This window comes from Lolium perenne, chromosome 5, assembly GCF_019359855.2.
Source record: "Lolium perenne isolate Kyuss_39 chromosome 5, Kyuss_2.0, whole genome shotgun sequence".
Classification (NCBI taxonomy): Eukaryota; Viridiplantae; Streptophyta; class Magnoliopsida; order Poales; family Poaceae; genus Lolium; species Lolium perenne.
In genome coordinates, this window is record NC_067248.2 from 198,297,683 (window position 1) to 198,307,427 (window position 9,745).

Sequence of the window (9,745 nt, forward strand, 5' to 3'; positions counted from 1 at the left end):
CAACAAACACAACACCGATTACATCAGATGTATCTCAATCATGTAAGGCAGCTCATGAGATCATTGTATTGAAGTACATGGGAGAGAGAGTACCAACTAGCTACTGCTAGAACCCGTAGTCCATGGGGGAACTACTCACGGAGCATGATGGAGGCGGTGGCGTCGATGGAGATGGCTTCCGGGGGCACTTCCCCATCCCGGCAGGGTGCCGGAACAGAGACTTCTGTCCCCCGAATTGGAGTTTCACGATGGCGGCGGTGCCCCTGGAGTCTTTCTGGAGTTTCGTCAATTGGTATCGAGGATTTAGGTCGCGAGGGGTTAAATAGGCGAAGAGGCGGCGCAAAAGGGTTTCTGGGGGGCCCACACAGTAGGAGGGCGCGCCCCACCCCTTGGCCGCGCCGCCCTGGCGTGTGGGGCCCCCTGGCTCGCCTCCGACTCTCCTTTGGTGTTCTGGGGTCTTCCGGGAAAAATAAGATGTTTGGCGTTGATTTCGTCCAATTCCGAGAATATTGCCCGAACAGCCTTTCTGGAACCAAAAACAGCAGAAAACAGGAACTGGCACTGTGGCATCTTGTTAATAGGTTAGTTCCGGAAAATGCATGAAATCATCATAAAGTGCAAGCAAAACATGTAAGTATTGTCATAAAACAAGCATGGAACGTCAGAAATTATGGATACGTTGGAGACGTATCAGGAACCCGAGGCCCCAAAGTGACAAAAATTGGGACAACCGGAGGGGAAGGCGGTGATATGAGGATCACATGTGTTCACGGAGTGTTATTGCTTTGCTCCGGTGCTCTATTAAAAGGAGTACCTTAATTTCTAGTAGATTCCCTAGAGGCCCGGCTGTCACCGGCTGGTAGGACAAAAGATGTTGTGCAAGTTTCTCATTGCGAGCACGTACGACTAAATATGGAACACATGCCTATGGATTGTTTAGTACTTGGATACTGTTTTATTACTATCTGCAAATGCCCTACCTTGATTGTTATAGGATTTCTCTCATCCATGCAGCGCCCGTTCATCCATCCCTGTGCCTACAGTATTTTAATCCTGCTGTTTACTATAATCACTACTGCTGTCTTTGTTACACTGCTGCTGATATTTCACTACTGCTACTGCTATAAAACTGTTGCTACTGATAAACTCTTGCGAGCAAGTCTGTTTCCAGGTGCAGCTGAATTGACAACTTCGCTGTTAAGGCTTACAAATATTCTTTGGCTCCCCTTGTGTCGAATCAATAAATTGGGTTTTACTTCCCTCGAAGACTGTTGCGATCCCCTATACTTGTGGGTCATCAAGACTATTTTCTGGCGCCGTTGCCGGGGAGCATAGCTTTATTTGCAAGTTCACTTGGATTGATATTGTTCGCTGCAAATTCTCCATCATGGATAAACCTCGCGATACTAAAGTCGCCATATTACCATCCACTACAAGAAAAGGTACAACTCTGAGTACCTCTGCTGCTCTTGATTCACCATCTGGGATAAGTCAACTTGTTTCACCACCACAAGCTTCACATGCTGGTACTTCTGCTGAATCTGAAAATTCTTATAATTTTGATGATGCTTCTGCTGTGCTTGATGATAGTGGTTCGTTAGGATCTTTTCTAGATGCTACAATTTCTAGGTCTAGACAAATTGAAAATACTGAAACTCCTAATGAAAATATTGTTACACATGTTAATTCACCTGAGTCTGAATACTCTAGTGATGATCTTGATGAAGATTATGTGGAACTTGATGATGATTTTATTGTTAAATGCAATGCTACTACTGATGCAAGTAAAATTAAAAAGCTTATTGCACAACATACTGTTAGGTATAAACTGTCTCCTGATCCTAAATTTGCCACATCTCCTATAAACATTAAGGATAAGGATTATGATTTTTCTCTTGATTTATCTCATATATCTATTGTTGAGAAAATACCTTTTTGTGGTACTGAAAAAGAAAGTGCTGTAGAACACATGAATGAGCTTTCAACTTTGAGTAGCTTGTTTTCTGATGATATCAAGAAGCGTACTTATTTTGTTGCTAAAATTTTTCCTTTCTCATTAAAGGATGATGCTAAAACTTGGTATAATAGTTTGCCTCCTGATTCTATTGATAGTCCAAGTGGTTTGCTTGATGTTTTCTTTCGGAAATATTTTCATGCTAGTGCTCAACACATTGCTTTGCAGAAAATTTATAGTTTTGACCAGGAAGATGGAGAGAAATTGCCTGAAGCTTGGGCAAGATTTTGCTCTCTTATCAGAGCTTGACCTGGACATGATTTAGAAAAGCATGATTTACTTGATATATTTTATAGTGGACTAACCATTGAGTCTAGGGCATACCTGGATAGTTGTGCTGGTTGTGTTTTCAAGAAAAGAACTCCGGATGAAGCTGAAGAAATATTGGCTAGAATAGGCCGAAATCATGATGATTGGACTACACCTGAACCAACCCCGACGCCAATACTGAAGAAGAGGGGTTTGATTAAATTAAATGATGAAGATATGAGGGAAGACAAGAAATCTCTTAAGGAGAAAGGTATTAAATCTGAAGATGTGAAGAACTTACCTCCCATAGAAGATTTATGCAAGATAACTCCCCATTCATCCATGATTGAGGTACATTCTCTTCAATGCTTTACTAGGGAAGATATTCCTTATTCAAAACCTCCTGCTCAATGTTTAGATGAGTTTGATAATTATATTGTTAAGCAAGATAATTTTAATATGAGAGTAGAGAATCATTTAATGGAAAATTCTCAAGCTATTAGTAATTTGCATGATATTGTGGAGAGAACCTCCAATGATGTTAAGATGCTTGTTAAACATTTTCATATGGTTCAAACTCAAATTGACCAACTCACTAAAGTGCAAAATGACTTGTTGAAAAATAGTTCTAAAGAAAAACATGCTTATGAAGTAACAATTAGAGGCGGTGTTTCTACTCAGGATCCTCTATATCCTGAGGGGCATCCCAAAAGAGTTGAACAAGATTCTCAACGAACTGAAACTAGTGCTCCTTCTAAGAAAAAGAAGAAGAAACATAAAACTGTTGTAGAATCCTCTGAGCCTGTTAATGATCCTAATAGTATTTCTATTTCTGATGCTGAAACTGAAAGTGGTAATGAACATGATAAAGATAATGATAAGAATGATGCTTCTGACAAAGAAGAGGTTGAAGATGAACCTGAAAAGCATGCTAAAAATAAAAAGTATACTAAAGAAGATTTTATTGCTAAGAAACATGGTAATGAAAGGGAACCTTGGGTTCAAAAGAAAATGCCTTTTCCTTCTAAGAAACTAAAATCAAAGGAAGAAGAACACTACAATAAATTTTGTGATTGGATGAAACCTTTGTTCTTGCAAATCCCTTTGACTGATGCTATTAAATTGCCTCCTTATTCAAAGTATATGAAAGATATTGTCTCTAACAAAAGGAAAATTCCTAATGAGGAGATTTCCACTATGCTTGCCAATTACTCTTTCAATGGCAAAGTTCCAAAGAAGCTGGGCGACCCAGGTATACCGACTATTCCTTGCTCCATCAAGAATAATTATGTTAGAACTGCTCTATGTGATTTGGGAGCAGGTGTTAGTATCATGCCTTTTTCTCTTTATAAGAGACTCTATTTAGATAAGTTGATACCAACTGATATATCTTTGCAAATGGCTGATAAATCTATTGCTATTCCTGTTGGTATATGTGAGGATGTTCCTGTTCAAGTTACTAATAATTGCTTAATATTAACTGATTTTGTTGTGTTGGAAATGCCTGAAGATGATAATATGTCTATTATTCTTGGAAGACCTTTTCTTAACACTGCAGGGGCTGTTATTGATTGCAATAAAGGAAAAGTTACTTTCAATGTTGATGACAAGGAGCATACTGTTTATTTTCCCAAGAGGATTGATAAAGTATGTGGAGTTAATACAATTTCTAATGTGAGAACTATCAAAGTGGGAGTTATTGATTGTCCTATATATGAGCCTAAACAAGGATATCAAAATATTATGATTGGATCCATATCAATACAATACAAGGTAACATGATTGATTTGAGGTTTATTTCTTCTTATGTCATGTAAAATCTATTTGGTGGCAAGACTTGATCAACCTTGTTGACAAGTACATTTTATATGCATAGAGGAGCTAAACAACATTTCTTTCTTCCTCCACTTGTTTTACTTGCTGTAGCACTACTTGTTTTGCAAGATGCTTAGTTGTTTAGAGGTTTGAAAATCTTTTTCTGCCCTATAATAATAATTTTAACACCCAGAAATGTGCATTTTTCAAAGTTTTAAAAAATTCACAAAAAATATATCGTTGGTCTTATTTTTCGAAGAGCTACCTGGGAGCACCTGGGGCTGACCAGTGGGGCACTCCAGGGCTGCCCCCCATGTGCCGGCGCGGCCAAGGTGGGGGGCGCGCCACCCTGTGGTGTGGGCCCCTCCTTGCCCCACTAAGTCATCTCTTCCTTCCATCTCACTCTCTCTCCCGAAAACCTCGTACCAACTTTCTCTCACTCGCATTTTTGCTCAAGAGCTCAGGATTCTTCGATCTCTTTGCTCAGCCCAGATTTCTGTCTGAAATTTGGCACATTTGCTCTCCGGTATGTGACTCCTCCGATTATCCAAATAGAATTTTGTTTGGTTGAGTATATCTTGAATATTTTGCTGCTGTAGGTAACATGTTAAGTGAGCTTGCATGCTTGTTCTAAGTTGTAAAAATTAGTTTTGATGCATGTTTAGTACTCTATCAAGTTCCTATAGTAGTTTCCCTCAATTATATGTCTCCAAATCAACTTTTATAATGTTTGTTGAAAAATTTCAGAAAAGGAAGATGCATAACCATACCTTTGGAGAAGTGTTCGAAAGATAGATGACAAGCACGGGGAGGCCCTCAAGGGCAGCCACTCGAATTAGACGATCCTATAATGAGGATGTCATCGCACCGAGCTTCGAAGTTGAAGAGGATAATGGAGTTCCTAATGCTTCATCCTTTCCATGTTATAACTTTTTGCGTAATGCAGGGCTGCTTGATGACTTCTTGTTCCTCATCAATAATGTGGGCTTATCTACCTATATGGAAGATGAGAGGAGTCAATACTACATGCTAACTAAAATCTTTGTTGAAAGCTTTCAGTTCAACAACACACACTTCCAACCATCAGTTACATTCAGGATTTATGATAGGCCTATTACTATGAAGTTGAAAGATTTTTGTGCTGCATTGAATATTGCTCCTGTAGGTACAACGAAGAAGATCGAGAAAAGTCCCAAGGCTTTGATGGAGCTCTATCGAGAAGTTACCAATGATGACAGCCGCACCATTCAGCGCGGCAAGATAAGAAACATTCAACTCCCTGCCATTAGATATTTTGCTTACTATCTTGCTACTAGCATTCTTGGTAGGGAGAACACTAGCAACATTTCTAGTTATCATCTTGCTTTTCTAGTTGCTGCACTTACTGGAAAGACACCTTATCATCTTGGTGCTCTTGTTGCTCGTCGTTTAGCTAATAAAGGACCCATTTTTGGAGGAATTATCGCCTTACGTATTATTACATATCTAGATCTTCCTCTTGATCCTAGTGATGAGCCTATAAGGCTTGATATTGCTGCTATGAAGAATCACCAATTTTTTACAACCGACTCTAGTTTAGAAAATATTGTCTATAAAATGTTGTTTATTGACGGGGATGAGAGGGAAATCCCTTTGCCACAGACAGATTTGTTCAGTATTCACAGGAGACCGTGGTCGCGCTCTAAGGAGGAGGTGGATGAGCAGCTGAGGATACATGGCTTCCACCAGCAGCATGACTCCGAGGACACCGAGCCCTCCTACGGGTACACGGTTGATACGTCCAAAACGTATCTACTTTCCCGAACACTTTTGCTATTGTTTTGCCTCTAATTTTTGTATTTTGGATGCAACTAACACGGACTACACGGACTAACGCTGTTTTCAGCAGAACTGTTCTGGTGTCTCGTTTTTGTGCAGAAATCCAACTTTCGGGAAAATCCTCGGAATTTATGCAGAAGGCCCTATTTTCCCAGAGAACTAACGGAGCCAGAAGGACAAACCAGGTGGAGGCCCGAGGGCCCCACACCATAGGGCGGCGCGGCCCAGGGGGGGCCCGCGCGGCCATGTGGTGTGCCCCCCTCGGCCGGCCTCCGATGCCCTCCTTCGGACTATTTATCGGCCTCGACCTAAAAACGCACGGGGAGAAGTCGAAGTCGCCAGAAACCCTCCAGAACGCCGCCACATCGCGAAACTCCGTTGCGGGAGCCAGAAGTCTCCGTTCTGGCACTCCGCCGGGACGGGGAATTGGAGGAGATCATCGCCGCCATCACCGCCAACGCCTCTACATCAACCAGCCATGTTTCCCCCATCCATGTGTGAGTAATTCCCCCGCTGTAGGCCAAAGGGGATGGTAGGGATTGGATGAGATTGGTCATGTAATAGCATAAGATTGTTAGGGCATAGTGCCTAGTGTCCGTAATTGGTACTTTGATGATATTGTTGCAACTTGTTATGCTTAATGCTTGTCACTAGGGCCCGAGTGCCATGATCTCAGATCTGAACATGTTATTGTTTCATCATGATATTCATTGTTTATTGATCTTACCTGCAAGTTGTATACACATGTCGTTGTCCGGAACCGATGGCCCCGAAGTGACAGAAATCGGGACAACCGGAGGGAATGGTAGCGATGTGAGGATCACATGTGTTCACGGAGTGTTAATGCTTTGCTCCGGTACTCTATTAAAAGGAGTACCTTAATATCCAGTAGTTTCCCTTGAGGCCCGGCTGCCACCGGCTGGTAGGACAAAAGATGTTGTGCAAGTTTCCCATTGCGAGCACGCACGACTATATATGGAACACATGCCTATTGATTGCTTTGTACTTGGACACCGTTTTATTATTATCTGCAAATGCCCTGCTATGATTGTTACATGAGTTTCTCTCATCCATGCAACGCCCGTCATCCGTCCCCGTGCCTACAGTATTTTAATCCTGCTGTTTACTAAAATCACTACTGCTGTCTTTGTTACTCACGCTGTTATTTCACTACTCTTGCTATAAAACTGTTACTACTAATAAACCCTTGCGAGCAAGTCTGTTTCAGTGCAGCTGAATTGACAACTCCTGTTAAGGCTTCCAAGTGTTCTTTGTCTCCCCTTGTGTCGAATCAATAAATTGGGTTTTACTTCCCTCGAAGACTGTTGCGATCCCCTATACTTGTGGGTCATCAAGACTATTTTCTGGCGCCGTTGCCGGGGAGCATAGCTTTATGTGGAAGGTCACTTGGATTAATATTGTTCGCTGCAAATTCTCCATCATGGGTAAACCTCGCGATACTAAGATCGCCATATTACCATCCACTACAAGAAAAGGTACAATTCTGAGTACCTCCGCTACACTTGATTCACCATCTGTGATTGATAAACTTGTTTCACCGCCGCATGCTTCACATGCGGGTACTTCTGCTGAATCTGAAAACTCTCATAATATTGATAATGTTTCTGCTGTGCTTGATGATAGTGGTTCTTTGGGATCTTTTCTAGATGCTACAATTGCTAGGTCTAGACAAATTGAAAATACTGAAGCTCCTAATGCTACTACACCTGTTAATTCACCTGAACTTGATTATTTTAGTGATGATCCTGATGAAGATTACGTGGAGCTTAATGATGATTTTATTGAAAAATGCAATGCTACTACTGATGCAAGAAAAATTAAAAAGTTACTTGCAGAACATGCTGTTAGATATAAACTGTCTCCTGATCCTAAGTTTGCCACATCTCCCATAAACATTAAGGATAAAGATTATGATTTTTCTCTTGATCTATCTCATATAGCTATAGTTGAGAAAACACCCTTTTGTGGTACTGAAAAAGAAAGTGCTGTTGAACACATGACTGAGTTATCTACTCTAAGTAGCTTGTTTTCTGATGATGTCAAGATGCGTACTTACTTTGTTGCTAAAATCTTTCCATTCTCATTAAAGGATGACGCTAAAACTTGGTATAATAGTTTGCCACCTAATTCTATTAAAAGTCCAAAAGAATTGCTTGATGTTTTCTTCCGTAAATACTTTCCTGCTAGTGCTCAACATATTGCTTTGCAGAGAATCTATAATTTTGACCAGGGAGATGGAGAGAAATTGCCTGAGGCTTGGGCGAGATTTTGCTCTCTTATTAGAGCTCGGCCTGATCATGATTTGGAAAAGCATGATTTACTTGATATATTTTATAGCGGACTAACCATTGAGTCTAGGGCATACCTGGATAGTTGTGCTGGTTGTGTTTTCAGGAAAAGAACTCCAGGGCAATATTTGAAGAATTATTGGCTAAAATAGGCCGGAATCATGATGATTGGACTACGCCTGAACCAACTCCAACGCCAATATTGAAGAAGAGGGGTTTAATTAAATTGAATGATGAAGATATGAGGGAAGCCAAGAAGTCTCTCAAGGAGAAAGGTATTAAACCTGAAGATGTGAAGAATCTTCCTCCCATAGAAGATATATGTGAGATAATTCCCCCTTCATCCATGATTGAGGTAAACTCCCTTCAACGCTTTACTAGGGAAGATATTCCGTATTCGAAACCCCCTGCACAATGCTTAGATGAGTTTGATAATTATATTGTTAAGCAAGAAAATTTTAATATGAGAGTAGAGAATCATTTAATGGAAAATTCTCAAGCTATTAGCAATTTGCATGATATTGTGGAGAGAACCTCCAATGATGTTAAGGTGCTTGTTAAACATTTTCAAATGATTCAAACTCAAATTGATCAACTCACTAAAGTGCAAAATGACTTGTTGGGGAATAATTCTAAAGAGAAACATGCTTATGAAGTAACAACTAGAGGTGGTGTTTCTACCCAGGATCCTCTATATCCTGAAGGGCATCCCAAAAGAATTGAACAAGATTCTCAACGCATTGAACCTAGTGCTCCTTCTAAGAAGAAAAAGAAGAAGAAACATAAAAATGTTGTAGAATCCTCTGAACCTGTTAATGATCCTAATAGTATTGCTATTTACGATCTGAAACTGAAAGTGGTAATGAACATGATAAAGATAATGATAAGAATGATGCTCCTGATAAAGAAGAGGTTGAAGAAGAACCTGAAAAGCATGCTAAAAATAAAAAGTACACTAAAGAAGATTTTATTGCTGAGAAACATGGTAATGAAAGAGAACCTTGGGTGCAAAAGCAAATGCCTTTTCCTGCTAAGAAACTGAAATCAAAGGAAGAAGAACACTATAATAAATTTTGTGATTGGATGAAACCTTTATTCTTGCAAATCCCTTTGACTGATGCTATTAAATTGCCTCCTTATTCAAAGTATATGAAAGATATTGTTACTAACAAAAGGAAAATCCCCAATGAGGAAATTTCCACTATGCTTGCTAATTACTCTTTCAATGGCAAAGTTCCAAAGAAGTTGGGTGACCCAGGTATACCTACTATTCCTTGTTCTATTAAGAATAATTATGTTAAAACTGCTCTATGTGACTTGGGAGCCGGTGTTAGTGTTATGCCTTTTTCTCTTTATAAGAGACTTTACTTAGATAAGTTGATACCTACTGATATATCTTTGCAAATGGCTGATAAATCTACTGCTATTCCTGTTGGTATATGTGAGGATGTTCCTGTTCAAGTTACTACTAACTGCTTGATATTAACTGATTTTGTTGTGTTGGAAATGCCTGAAGATGATAATATGTCTATTATTCTTG